The sequence below is a fragment of the Phyllobates terribilis genome, unplaced genomic scaffold (genome assembly GCF_046119375.1).
Source record: "Phyllobates terribilis strain yellow unplaced genomic scaffold, ASM4611937v1 Scaffold_34__1_contigs__length_13252353, whole genome shotgun sequence".
NCBI classification, from domain to species: domain Eukaryota; kingdom Metazoa; phylum Chordata; class Amphibia; order Anura; family Dendrobatidae; genus Phyllobates; species Phyllobates terribilis.
Genome location: NW_027362794.1, coordinates 3,175,835 through 3,188,074, shown reverse-complemented (window position 1 = coordinate 3,188,074; position 12,240 = coordinate 3,175,835). Strand labels below are relative to the sequence as shown.

The following is a 12,240-nucleotide window of genomic DNA, read 5'->3' as shown; positions in this document are numbered from 1 at the left end:
GAAAGAAGTCAGTGTTCCAGCAGAGGGAGACAACGTTTCAGAAAAGGCATTGTAGCAAACCAAAAAAGAAATTTTAAGCGCAGCAGAGTAACCAGCTCACATACCTGTTAGCTCAGGTGAGTTTAAAAGGCTGCTGTTGATAACAAGGGCATTTGCTAAATAGATGGTGTGTGTGCAACAATATACTGAAAGGTCAATTATATTGTGCAGCTTATCTCACCACCTGTAGTTATTTAGGTGAAAGCTCCAAAATGCTTGCCTAATATGTCTGTTTATCCAAAAGGAAGTATAGAGGGAGAGCTAGATAGATAGCATTGCAGTACATTACATGGCAATGCAATGCACAGTTGCTGAAGTTGAACCAAAATGAGCTTGTCATCTGGCTTCTGCAACTTTTAACATGAAAAATCCAATGAGGAGAAGAAAAGCAAAGCCAAAGAGTCCATCCCAAAATCCGACAAACAAGCCAAATGAACAAAAAGCATTGAATTCAATTCTTTCTGATTTTAGAAACTGCATTAAAGAAGGGGTGCACCGGTCCTGGAGATACTGCAATACCAGGTCAATGCGTGGAGTGGACAGAGCAAGCTCTTTTTCCATCTCCCTGTTCTAAAAATCCATTTAATATATGGTCCCCAGATAGGGGACGTATCAGATATTAAACTGATAAGAACAGATACTACACTTGATCTTAGCCAAAAGGCCGAGAAGCGATAACCAGAATTGGTTTCCGACTACGGTGCCACCCAAGGATTCTGAAAAGTCCATTTGTGGAGATGGCCACCTGGACTCCCGTTAAGAAGACATGCTGTCAACCTCTAGATCCCTCACATGCCTGCAATTTTCGGCTTGCTGCTGCTGCAATCCACGCGTTTTAGATCTGCATAACTCCACCTCTTTTAGCACAGTACCCTCAACCCCCGGCTGTTCCCACCCGCCTCAACACCATTGGAAGGGAGGAGAACCAATTAAGGCGGGGGGGGGGTGGAACGAGCAGCTGTCTACCCTTAGCAGGAGGGTTGCTGATTAATTACCTCTCCTGCTGCTGCTGCTGCTGCTGGCTGTCCAGCAGCAGACTGAAGGTGGCTGCTGCTGTGCGCAGGTATATAAAGGCTCAGAGCCTATTATGACACGCGCAGCCAGCGTTCCATTGCCACATTCCGTCTACTGCAGGCGGGATACCTGGATGGCTGAATGTCACTGAGAAGCTCACAGAGACCGCCATAAGCAACAGTTTAAAAGAATGCCACAGACTAATCAACCAAACTTTTTGGGTTGGTTTCTCTTTTATAGTCTGCAGGCATTAAATGAAAGAAGTCAGTGTTCCAGCAGAGGGAGACAACGTTTCAGAAAAGGCATTGTAGCAAACCAAAAAAGAAATTTTAAGCGCAGCAGAGTAACCAGCTCACATACCTGTTAGCTCAGGTGAGTTTAAAAGGCTGCTGTTGATAACAAGGGCATTTGCTAAATAGATGGTGTGTGTGCAACAATATACTGAAAGGTCAATTATATTGTGCAGCTTATCTCACCACCTGTAGTTATTTAGGTGAAAGCTCCAAAATGCTTGCCTAATATGTCTGTTTATCCAAAAGGAAGTATAGAGGGAGAGCTAGATAGATAGCATTGCATTACATTACATGGCAATGCAATGCACAGTTGCTGAAGTTGAACCAAAATGAGCTTGTCATCTGGCTTCTGCAACTTTTAACATGAAAAATCCAATGAGGAGAAGAAAAGCAAAGCCAAAGAGTCCATCCCAAAATCCGACAAACAAGCCAAATGAACAAAAAGCATTGAATTCAATTCTTTCTGATTTTAGAAACTGCATTAAAGAAGGGGTGCACCGGTCCTGGAGATACTGCAATACCAGGTCAATGCGTGGAGTGGACAGAGCAAGCTCTTTTTCCATCTCCCTGTTCTAAAAATCCATTTAATATATGGTCCCCAGATAGGGGACGTATCAGATATTAAACTGATAAGAACAGATACTACACTTGATCTTAGCCAAAAGGCCGAGAAGCGATAACCAGAATTGGTTTCCGACTACGGTGCCACCCAAGGATTCTGAAAAGTATATTTGTGGAGATGGCCACCTGGACTCCCGTTAAGAAGACATGCTGTCAACCTCTAGATCCCTCACATGCCTGCACTTTTCGGCTTGCTGCTGCTGCAATCCACGCGTTTTAGATCTGCATAACTCCACCTCTTTTAGCACAGTACCCTCAACCCCCGGCTGTTCCCACCCGCCTCAACACCGTTGGAAGGGAGGAGAACCAATTAAGGCGGGGGGGGGGGGGTGGAACGAGCAGCTGTCTACCCTTAGCAGGAGGGTTGCTGATTAATTACCTCTCCTGCTGCTGCTGCTGCTGCTGGCTTTCCAGCAGCAGACTGAAGGTGGCTGCTGCTGTGCGCAGGTATATAAAGGCTCAGAGCCTATTATGACACGCGCAGCCAGCGTTCCATTGCCACATTCCGTCTACTGCAGGCGGGATACCTGGATGGCTGAATGTCACTGAGAAGCTCACAGAGACCGCCATAAGCAACAGTTTAAAAGAATGCCACAGACTAATCAACCAAACTTTTTGGGTTGGTTTCTCTTTTATAGTCTGCAGGCATTAAATGAAAGAAGTCAGTGTTCCAGCAGAGGGAGACAACGTTTCAGAAAAGGCATTGTAGCAAACCAAAAAAGAAATTTTAAGCGCAGCAGAGTAACCAGCTCACATACCTGTTAGCTCAGGTGAGTTTAAAAGGCTGCTGTTGATAACAAGGGCAATTGCTAAATAGATAGTGTGTGTGCAACAATATACTGAAAGGTCAATTATATTGGGCAGCTTATCTCACCACCTGTAGTTATTTAGGTGAAAGCTCCAAAATGCTTGCCTAATATGTCTGTTTATCCAAAAGGAAGTATAGAGGGAGAGCTAGATAGATAGCATTGCATTACATTACATGGCAATGCAATGCACAGTTGCTGAAGTTGAACCAAAATGAGCTTGTCATCTGGCTTCTGCAACTTTTAACATGAAAAATCCAATGAGGAGAAGAAAAGCAAAGCCAAAGAGTCCATCCCAAAATCCGACAAACAAGCCAAATGAACAAAAAGCATTGAATTCAATTCTTTCTGATTTTAGAAACTGCATTAAAGAAGGGGTGCACCGGTCCTGGAGATACTGCAATACCAGGTCAATGCGTGGAGTGGACAGAGCAAGCTCTTTTTCCATCTCCCTGTTCTAAAAATCCATTTAATATATGGTCCCCAGATAGGGGACGTATCAGATATTAAACTGATAAGAACAGATACTACACTTGATCTTAGCCAAAAGGCCGAGAAGCGATAACCAGAATTGGTTTCCGACTACGGTGCCACCCAAGGATTCTGAAAAGTCCATTTGTGGAGATGGCCACCTGGACTCCCGTTAAGAAGACATGCTGTCAACCTCTAGATCCCTCACATGCCTGCACTTTTCGGCTTGCTGCTGCTGCAATCCACGCGTTTTAGATCTGCATAACTCCACCTCTTTTAGCACAGTACCCTCAACCCCCGGCTGTTCCCACCCGCCTCAACACCGTTGGAAGGGAGGAGAACCAATTAAGGCGGGGAGGGGTGGAACGAGCAGCTGTCTACCCTTAGCAGGAGGGTTGCTGATTAATTACCTCTCCTGCTGCTGCTGCTGCTGCTGGCTGTCCAGCAGCAGACTGAAGGTGGCTGCTGCTGTGCGCAGGTATATAAAGGCTCAGAGCCTATTATGACACGCGCAGCCAGCGTTCCATTGCCACATTCCGTCTACTGCAGGCGGGATACCTGGATGGCTGAATGTCACTGAGAAGCTCACAGAGACCGCCATAAGCAACAGTTTAAAAGAATGCCACAGACTAATCAACCAAACTTTTTGGGTTGGTTTCTCTTTTATAGTCTGCAGGCATTAAATGAAAGAAGTCAGTGTTCCAGCAGAGGGAGACAACGTTTCAGAAAAGGCATTGTAGCAAACCAAAAAAGAAATTTTAAGCGCAGCAGAGTAACCAGCTCACATACCTGTTAGCTCAGGTGAGTTTAAAAGGCTGCTGTTGATAACAAGGGCATTTGCTAAATAGATGGTGTGTGTGCAACAATATACTGAAAGGTCAATTATATTGTGCAGCTTATCTCACCACCTGTAGTTATTTAGGTGAAAGCTCCAAAATGCTTGCCTAATATGTCTGTTTATCCAAAAGGAAGTATAGAGGGAGAGCTAGATAGATAGCATTGCATTACATTACATGGCAATGCAATGCACAGTTGCTGAAGTTGAACCAAAATGAGCTTGTCATCTGGCTTCTGCAACTTTTAACATGAAAAATCCAATGAGGAGAAGAAAAGCAAAGCCAAAGAGTCCATCCCAAAATCCGACAAACAAGCCAAATGAACAAAAAGCATTGAATTCAATTCTTTCTGATTTTAGAAACTGCATTAAAGAAGGGGTGCACCGGTCCTGGAGATACTGCAATACCAGGTCAATGCGTGGAGTGGACAGAGCAAGCTCTTTTTCCATCTCCCTGTTCTAAAAATCCATTTAATATATGGTCCCCAGATAGGGGACATATCAGATATTAAACTGATAAGAACAGATACTACACTTGATCTTAGCCAAAAGGCCGAGAAGCGATAACCAGAATTGGTTTCCGACTACGGTGCCACCCAAGGATTCTGAAAAGTCCATTTGTGGAGATGGCCACCTGGACTCCCGTTAAGAAGACATGCTGTCAACCTCTAGATCCCTCACATGCCTGCACTTTTCGGCTTGCTGCTGCTGCAATCCACGCGTTTTAGATCTGCATAACTCCACCTCTTTTAGCACAGTACCCTCAACCCCCGGCTGTTCCCACCCGCCTCAACACCGTTGGAAGGGAGGAGAACCAATTAAGGCGGGGGGGGGGTGGAACGAGCAGCTGTCTACCCTTAGCAGGAGGGTTGCTGATTAATTACCTCTCCTGCTGCTGCTGCTGGCTGTCCAGCAGCAGACTGAAGGTGGCTGCTGCTGTGCGCAGGTATATAAAGGCTCAGAGCCTATTATGACACGCGCAGCCAGCGTTCCATTGCCACATTCCGTCTACTGCAGGCGGGATACCTGGATGGCTGAATGTCACTGAGAAGCTCACAGAGACCGCCATAAGCAACAGTTTAAAAGAATGCCACAGACTAATCAACCAAACTTTTTGGGTTGGTTTCTCTTTTATAGTCTGCAGGCATTAAATGAAAGAAGTCAGTGTTCCAGCAGAGGGAGACAACGTTTCAGAAAAGGCATTGTAGCAAACCAAAAAAGAAATTTTAAGCGCAGCAGAGTAACCAGCTCACATACCTGTTAGCTCAGGTGAGTTTAAAAGGCTGCTGTTGATAACAAGGGCATTTGCTAAATAGATGGTGTGTGTGCAACAATATACTGAAAGGTCAATTATATTGTGCAGCTTATCTCACCACCTGTAGTTATTTAGGTGAAAGCTCCAAAATGCTTGCCTAATATGTCTGTTTATCCAAAAGGAAGTATAGAGGGAGAGCTAGATAGATAGCATTGCATTACATTACATGGCAATGCAATGCACAGTTGCTGAAGTTGAACCAAAATGAGCTTGTCATCTGGCTTCTGCAACTTTTAACATGAAAAATCCAATGAGGAGAAGAAAAGCAAAGCCAAAGAGTCCATCCCAAAATCCGACAAACAAGCCAAATGAACAAAAAGCATTGAATTCAATTCTTTCTGATTTTAGAAACTGCATTAAAGAAGGGGTGCACCGGTCCTGGAGATACTGCAATACCAGGTCAATGCGTGGAGTGGACAGAGCAAGCTCTTTTTCCATCTCCCTGTTCTAAAAATCCATTTAATATATGGTCCCCAGATAGGGGACGTATCAGATATTAAACTGATAAGAACAGATACTACACTTGATCTTAGCCAAAAGGCCGAGAAGCGATAACCAGAATTGGTTTCCGACTACGGTGCCACCCAAGGATTCTGAAAAGTCCATTTGTGGAGATGGCCACCTGGACTCCCGTTAAGAAGACATGCTGTCAACCTCTAGATCCCTCACATGCCTGCACTTTTCGGCTTGCTGCTGCTGCAATCCACGCGTTTTAGATCTGCATAACTCCACCTCTTTTAGCACAGTACCCTCAACCCCCGGCTGTTCCCACCCGCCTCAACACAGTTGGAAGGGAGGAGAACCAATTAAGGCGGGGGGGGGGGTGGAACGAGCAGCTGTCTACCCTTAGCAGGAGGGTTGCTGATTAATTACCTCTCCTGCTGCTGCTGCTGCTGGCTGTCCAGCAGCAGACTGAAGGTGGCTGCTGCTGTGCGCAGGTATATAAAGGCTCAGAGCCTATTATGACACGCGCAGCCAGCGTTCCATTGCCACATTCCGTCTACTGCAGGCGGGATACCTGGATGGCTGAATGTCACTGAGAAGCTCACAGAGACCGCCATAAGCAACAGTTTAAAAGAATGCCACAGACTAATCAACCAAACTTTTTGGGTTGGTTTCTCTTTTATAGTCTGCAGGCATTAAATGAAAGAAGTCAGTGTTCCAGCAGAGGGAGACAACGTTTCAGAAAAGGCATTGTAGCAAACCAAAAAAGAAATTTTAAGCGCAGCAGAGTAACCAGCTCACATACCTGTTAGCTCAGGTGAGTTTAAAAGGCTGCTGTTGATAACAAGGGCATTTGCTAAATAGATGGTGTGTGTGCAACAATATACTGAAAGGTCAATTATATTGTGCAGCTTATCTCACCACCTGTAGTTATTTAGGTGAAAGCTCCAAAATGCTTGCCTAATATGTCTGTTTATCCAAAAGGAAGTATAGAGGGAGAGCTAGATAGATAGCATTGCATTACATTACATGGCAATGCAATGCACAGTTGCTGAAGTTGAACCAAAATGAGCTTGTCATCTGGCTTCTGCAACTTTTAACATGAAAAATCCAATGAGGAGAAGAAAAGCAAAGCCAAAGAGTCCATCCCAAAATCCGACAAACAAGCCAAATGAACAAAAAGCATTGCATTCAATTCTTTCTGATTTTAGAAACTGCATTAAAGAAGGGGTGCACCGGTCCTGGAGATACTGCAATACCAGGTCAATGCGTGGAGTGGACAGAGCAAGCTCTTTTTCCATCTCCCTGTCCTAAAAATCCATTTAATATATGGTCCCCAGATAGGGGACGTATCAGATATTAAACTGATAAGAACAGATACTACACTTGATCTTAGCCAAAAGGCCGAGAAGCGATAACCAGAATTGGTTTCCGACTACGGTGCCACCCAAGGATTCTGAAAAGTCCATTTGTGGAGATGGCCACCTGGACTCCCGTTAAGAAGACATGCTGTCAACCTCTAGATCCCTCACATGCCTGCACTTTTCGGCTTGCTGCTGCTGCAATCCACGCGTTTTAGATCTGCATAACTCCACCTCTTTTAGCACAGTACCCTCAACCCCCGGCTGTTCCCACCCGCCTCAACACCGTTGGAAGGGAGGAGAACCAATTAAGGCGGGGGGGGGGGGTGGAACGAGCAGCTGTCTACCCTTAGCAGGAGGGTTGCTGATTAATTACCTCTCCTGCTGCTGCTGCTGCTGCTGGCTGTCCAGCAGCAGACTGAAGGTGGCTGCTGCTGTGCGCAGGTATATAAAGGCTCAGAGCCTATTATGACACGCGCAGCCAGCGTTCCATTGCCACATTCCGTCTACTGCAGGCGGGATACCTGGATGGCTGAATGTCACTGAGAAGCTCACAGAGACCGCCATAAGCAACAGTTTAAAAGAATGCCACAGACTAATCAACCAAACTTTTTGGGTTGGTTTCTCTTTTATAGTCTGCAGGCATTAAATGAAAGAAGTCAGTGTTCCAGCAGAGGGAGACAACGTTTCAGAAAAGGCATTGTAGCAAACCAAAAAAGAAATTTTAAGCGCAGCAGAGTAACCAGCTCACATACCTGTTAGCTCAGGTGAGTTTAAAAGGCTGCTGTTGATAACAAGGGCATTTGCTAAATAGATGGTGTGTGTGCAACAATATACTGAAAGGTCAATTATATTGTGCAGCTTATCTCACCACCTGTAGTTATTTAGGTGAAAGCTCCAAAATGCTTGCCTAATATGTCTGTTTATCCAAAAGGAAGTATAGAGGGAGAGCTAGATAGATAGCATTGCATTACATTACATGGCAATGCAATGCACAGTTGCTGAAGTTGAACCAAAATGAGCTTGTCATCTGGCTTCTGCAACTTTTAACATGAAAAATCCAATGAGGAGAAGAAAAGCAAAGCCAAAGAGTCCATCCCAAAATCCGACAAACAAGCCAAATGAACAAAAAGCATTGCATTCAATTCTTTCTGATTTTAGAAACTGCATTAAAGAAGGGGTGCACCGGTCCTGGAGATACTGCAATACCAGGTCAATGCGTGGAGTGGACAGAGCAAGCTCTTTTTCCATCTCCCTGTTCTAAAAATCCATTTAATATATGGTCCCCAGATAGGGGACGTATCAGATATTAAACTGATAAGAACAGATACTACACTTGATCTTAGCCAAAAGGCCGAGAAGCGATAACCAGAATTGGTTTCCGACTACGGTGCCACCCAAGGATTCTGAAAAGTCCATTTGTGGAGATGGCCACCTGGACTCCCGTTAAGAAGACATGCTGTCAACCTCTAGATCCCTCACATGCCTGCACTTTTCGGCTTGCTGCTGCTGCAATCCACGCGTTTTAGATCTGCATAACTCCACCTCTTTTAGCACAGTACCCTCAACCCCCGGCTGTTCCCACCCGCCTCAACACCGTTGGAAGGGAGGAGAACCAATTAAGGCGGGGGGGGGGGTGGAACGAGCAGCTGTCTACCCTTAGCAGGAGGGTTGCTGATTAATTACCTCTCCTGCTGCTGCTGCTGCTGCTGGCTGTCCAGCAGCAGACTGAAGGTGGCTGCTGCTGTGCGCAGGTATATAAAGGCTCAGAGCCTATTATGACACGCGCAGCCAGCGTTCCATTGCCACATTCCGTCTACTGCAGGCGGGATACCTGGATGGCTGAATGTCACTGAGAAGCTCACAGAGACCGCCATAAGCAACAGTTTAAAAGAATGCCACAGACTAATCAACCAAACTTTTTGGGTTGGTTTCTCTTTTATAGTCTGCAGGCATTAAATGAAAGAAGTCAGTGTTCCAGCAGAGGGAGACAACGTTTCAGAAAAGGCATTGTAGCAAACCAAAAAAGAAATTTTAAGCGCAGCAGAGTAACCAGCTCACATACCTGTTAGCTCAGGTGAGTTTAAAAGGCTGCTGTTGATAACAAGGGCATTTGCTAAATAGATGGTGTGTGTGCAACAATATACTGAAAGGTCAATTATATTGTGCAGCTTATCTCACCACCTGTAGTTATTTAGGTGAAAGCTCCAAAATGCTTGCCTAATATGTCTGTTTATCCAAAAGGAAGTATAGAGGGAGAGCTAGATAGATAGCATTGCATTACATTACATGGCAATGCAATGCACAGTTGCTGAAGTTGAACCAAAATGAGCTTGTCATCTGGCTTCTGCAACTTTTAACATGAAAAATCCAATGAGGAGAAGAAAAGCAAAGCCAAAGAGTCCATCCCAAAATCCGACAAACAAACCAAATGAACAAAAAGCATTGAATTCAATTCTTTCTGATTTTAGAAACTGCATTAAAGAAGGGGTGCACCGGTCCTGGAGATACTGCAATACCAGGTCAATGCGTGGAGTGGACAGAGCAAGCTCTTTTTCCATCTCCCTGTTCTAAAAATCCATTTAATATATGGTCCCCAGATAGGGGACGTATCAGATATTAAACTGATAAGAACAGATACTACACTTGATCTTAGCCAAAAGGCCGAGAAGCGATAACCAGAATTGGTTTCCGACTACGGTGCCACCCAAGGATTCTGAAAAGTCCATTTGTGGAGATGGCCACCTGGACTCCCGTTAAGAAGACATGCTGTCAACCTCTAGATCCCTCACATGCCTGCACTTTTCGGCTTGCTGCTGCTGCAATCCACGCGTTTTAGATCTGCATAACTCCACCTCTTTTAGCACAGTACCCTCAACCCCCGGCTGTTCCCACCCGCCTCAACACCGTTGGAAGGGAGGAGAACCAATTAAGGCGGGGGGGGGTGGAACGAGCAGCTGTCTACCCTTAGCAGGAGGGTTGCTGATTAATTACCTCTCCTGCTGCTGCTGCTGCTGCTGGCTGTCCAGCAGCAGACTGAAGGTGGCTGCTGCTGTGCGCAGGTATATAAAGGCTCAGAGCCTATTATGACACGCGCAGCCAGCGTTCCATTGCCACATTCCGTCTACTGCAGGCGGGATACCTGGATGGCTGAATGTCACTGAGAAGCTCACAGAGACCGCCATAAGCAACAGTTTAAAAGAATGCCACAGACTAATCAACCAAACTTTTTGGGTTGGTTTCTCTTTTATAGTCTGCAGGCATTAAATGAAAGAAGTCAGTGTTCCAGCAGAGGGAGACAACGTTTCAGAAAAGGCATTGTAGCAAACCAAAAAAGAAATTTTAAGCGCAGCAGAGTAACCAGCTCACATACCTGTTAGCTCAGGTGAGTTTAAAAGGCTGCTGTTGATAACAAGGGCATTTGCTAAATAGATGGTGTGTGTGCAACAATATACTGAAAGGTCAATTATATTGTGCAGCTTATCTCACCACCTGTAGTTATTTAGGTGAAAGCTCCAAAATGCTTGCCTAATATGTCTGTTTATCCAAAAGGAAGTATAGAGGGAGAGCTAGATAGATAGCATTGCATTACATTACATGGCAATGCAATGCACAGTTGCTGAAGTTGAACCAAAATGAGCTTGTCATCTGGCTTCTGCAACTTTTAACATGAAAAATCCAATGAGGAGAAGAAAAGCAAAGCCAAAGAGTCCATCCCAAAATCCGACAAACAAGCCAAATGAACAAAAAGCATTGAATTCAATTCTTTCTGATTTTAGAAACTGCATTAAAGAAGGGGTGCACCGGTCCTGGAGATACTGCAATACCAGGTCAATGCGTGGAGTGGACAGAGCAAGCTCTTTTTCCATCTCCCTGTTCTAAAAATCCATTTAATATATGGTCCCCAGATAGGGGACGTATCAGATATTAAACTGATAAGAACAGATACTACACTTGATCTTAGCCAAAAGGCCGAGAAGCGATAACCAGAATTGGTTTCCGACTACGGTGCCACCCAAGGATTCTGAAAAGTCCATTTGTGGAGATGGCCACCTGGACTCCCGTTAAGAAGACATGCTGTCAACCTCTAGATCCCTCACATGCCTGCACTTTTCGGCTTGCTGCTGCTGCAATCCACGCGTTTTAGATCTGCATAACTCCACCTCTTTTAGCACAGTACCCTCAACCCCCGGCTGTTCCCACCCGCCTCAACACCGTTGGAAGGGAGGAGAACCAATTAAGGCGGGGGGGGGGGGGGTGGAACGAGCAGCTGTCTACCCTTAGCAGGAGGGTTGCTGATTAATTACCTCTCCTGCTGCTGCTGCTGCTGCTGGCTGTCCAGCAGCAGACTGAAGGTGGCTGCTGCTGTGCGCAGGTATATAAAGGCTCAGAGCCTATTATGACACGCGCAGCCAGCGTTCCATTGCCACATTCCGTCTACTGCAGGCGGGATACCTGGATGGCTGAATGTCACTGAGAAGCTCACAGAGACCGCCATAAGCAACAGTTTAAAAGAATGCCACAGACTAATCAACCAAACTTTTTGGGTTGGTTTCTCTTTTATAGTCTGCAGGCATTAAATGAAAGAAGTCAGTGTTCCAGCAGAGGGAGACAACGTTTCAGAAAAGGCATTGTAGCAAACCAAAAAAGAAATTTTAAGCGCAGCAGAGTAACCAGCTCACATACCTGTTAGCTCAGGTGAGTTTAAAAGGCTGCTGTTGATAACAAGGGCATTTGCTAAATAGATGGTGTGTGTGCAACAATATACTGAAAGGTCAATTATATTGTGCAGCTTATCTCACCACCTGTAGTTATTTAGGTGAAAGCTCCAAAATGCTTGCCTAATATGTCTGTTTATCCAAAAGGAAGTATAGAGGGAGAGCTAGATAGATAGCATTGCATTACATTACATGGCAATGCAATGCACAGTTGCTGAAGTTGAACCAAAATGAGCTTGTCATCTGGCTTCTGCAACTTTTAACATGAAAAATGCAATGAGGAGAAGAAAAGCAAAGCCAAAGAGTCCATCCCAAAATCCGAC

General features: G+C 45.2%; 9 non-coding genes across 9 annotated transcripts; all 9 read right to left on the bottom strand.

Moving 5' to 3' along the window:
• Positions 1–524: 524 nt before the first annotated feature.
• LOC141182345 (U2 spliceosomal RNA) lies at positions 525–715 on the bottom strand. Its single transcript, XR_012257720.1, has one exon. It is a non-coding gene; the product is annotated as a U2 spliceosomal RNA (small nuclear RNA).
• A 1,118-nt stretch (positions 716–1,833) lies between these two features.
• Positions 1,834–2,024, bottom strand: LOC141182343 (U2 spliceosomal RNA). The gene has a single exon (XR_012257718.1). It is a non-coding gene; the product is annotated as a U2 spliceosomal RNA (small nuclear RNA).
• A 1,121-nt stretch (positions 2,025–3,145) lies between these two features.
• On the bottom strand, positions 3,146–3,336 carry LOC141182342 (U2 spliceosomal RNA). Its single transcript, XR_012257717.1, has one exon. It is a non-coding gene; the product is annotated as a U2 spliceosomal RNA (small nuclear RNA).
• Positions 3,337–4,453: 1,117 nt separating this feature from the next.
• Positions 4,454–4,644, bottom strand: LOC141182185 (U2 spliceosomal RNA). The gene has a single exon (XR_012257575.1). It is a non-coding gene; the product is annotated as a U2 spliceosomal RNA (small nuclear RNA).
• Positions 4,645–5,756: 1,112 nt separating this feature from the next.
• Positions 5,757–5,947, bottom strand: LOC141182341 (U2 spliceosomal RNA). Its single transcript, XR_012257716.1, has one exon. It is a non-coding gene; the product is annotated as a U2 spliceosomal RNA (small nuclear RNA).
• Positions 5,948–7,063: 1,116 nt separating this feature from the next.
• Positions 7,064–7,254, bottom strand: LOC141181561 (U2 spliceosomal RNA). Its single transcript, XR_012257126.1, has one exon. It is a non-coding gene; the product is annotated as a U2 spliceosomal RNA (small nuclear RNA).
• A 1,120-nt stretch (positions 7,255–8,374) lies between these two features.
• Positions 8,375–8,565, bottom strand: LOC141182340 (U2 spliceosomal RNA). Its single transcript, XR_012257715.1, has one exon. It is a non-coding gene; the product is annotated as a U2 spliceosomal RNA (small nuclear RNA).
• Positions 8,566–9,684: 1,119 nt separating this feature from the next.
• LOC141182339 (U2 spliceosomal RNA) lies at positions 9,685–9,875 on the bottom strand. The gene has a single exon (XR_012257714.1). It is a non-coding gene; the product is annotated as a U2 spliceosomal RNA (small nuclear RNA).
• Positions 9,876–10,992: 1,117 nt separating this feature from the next.
• Positions 10,993–11,183, bottom strand: LOC141182337 (U2 spliceosomal RNA). The gene has a single exon (XR_012257713.1). It is a non-coding gene; the product is annotated as a U2 spliceosomal RNA (small nuclear RNA).
• Positions 11,184–12,240: the final 1,057 nt, after the last annotated feature.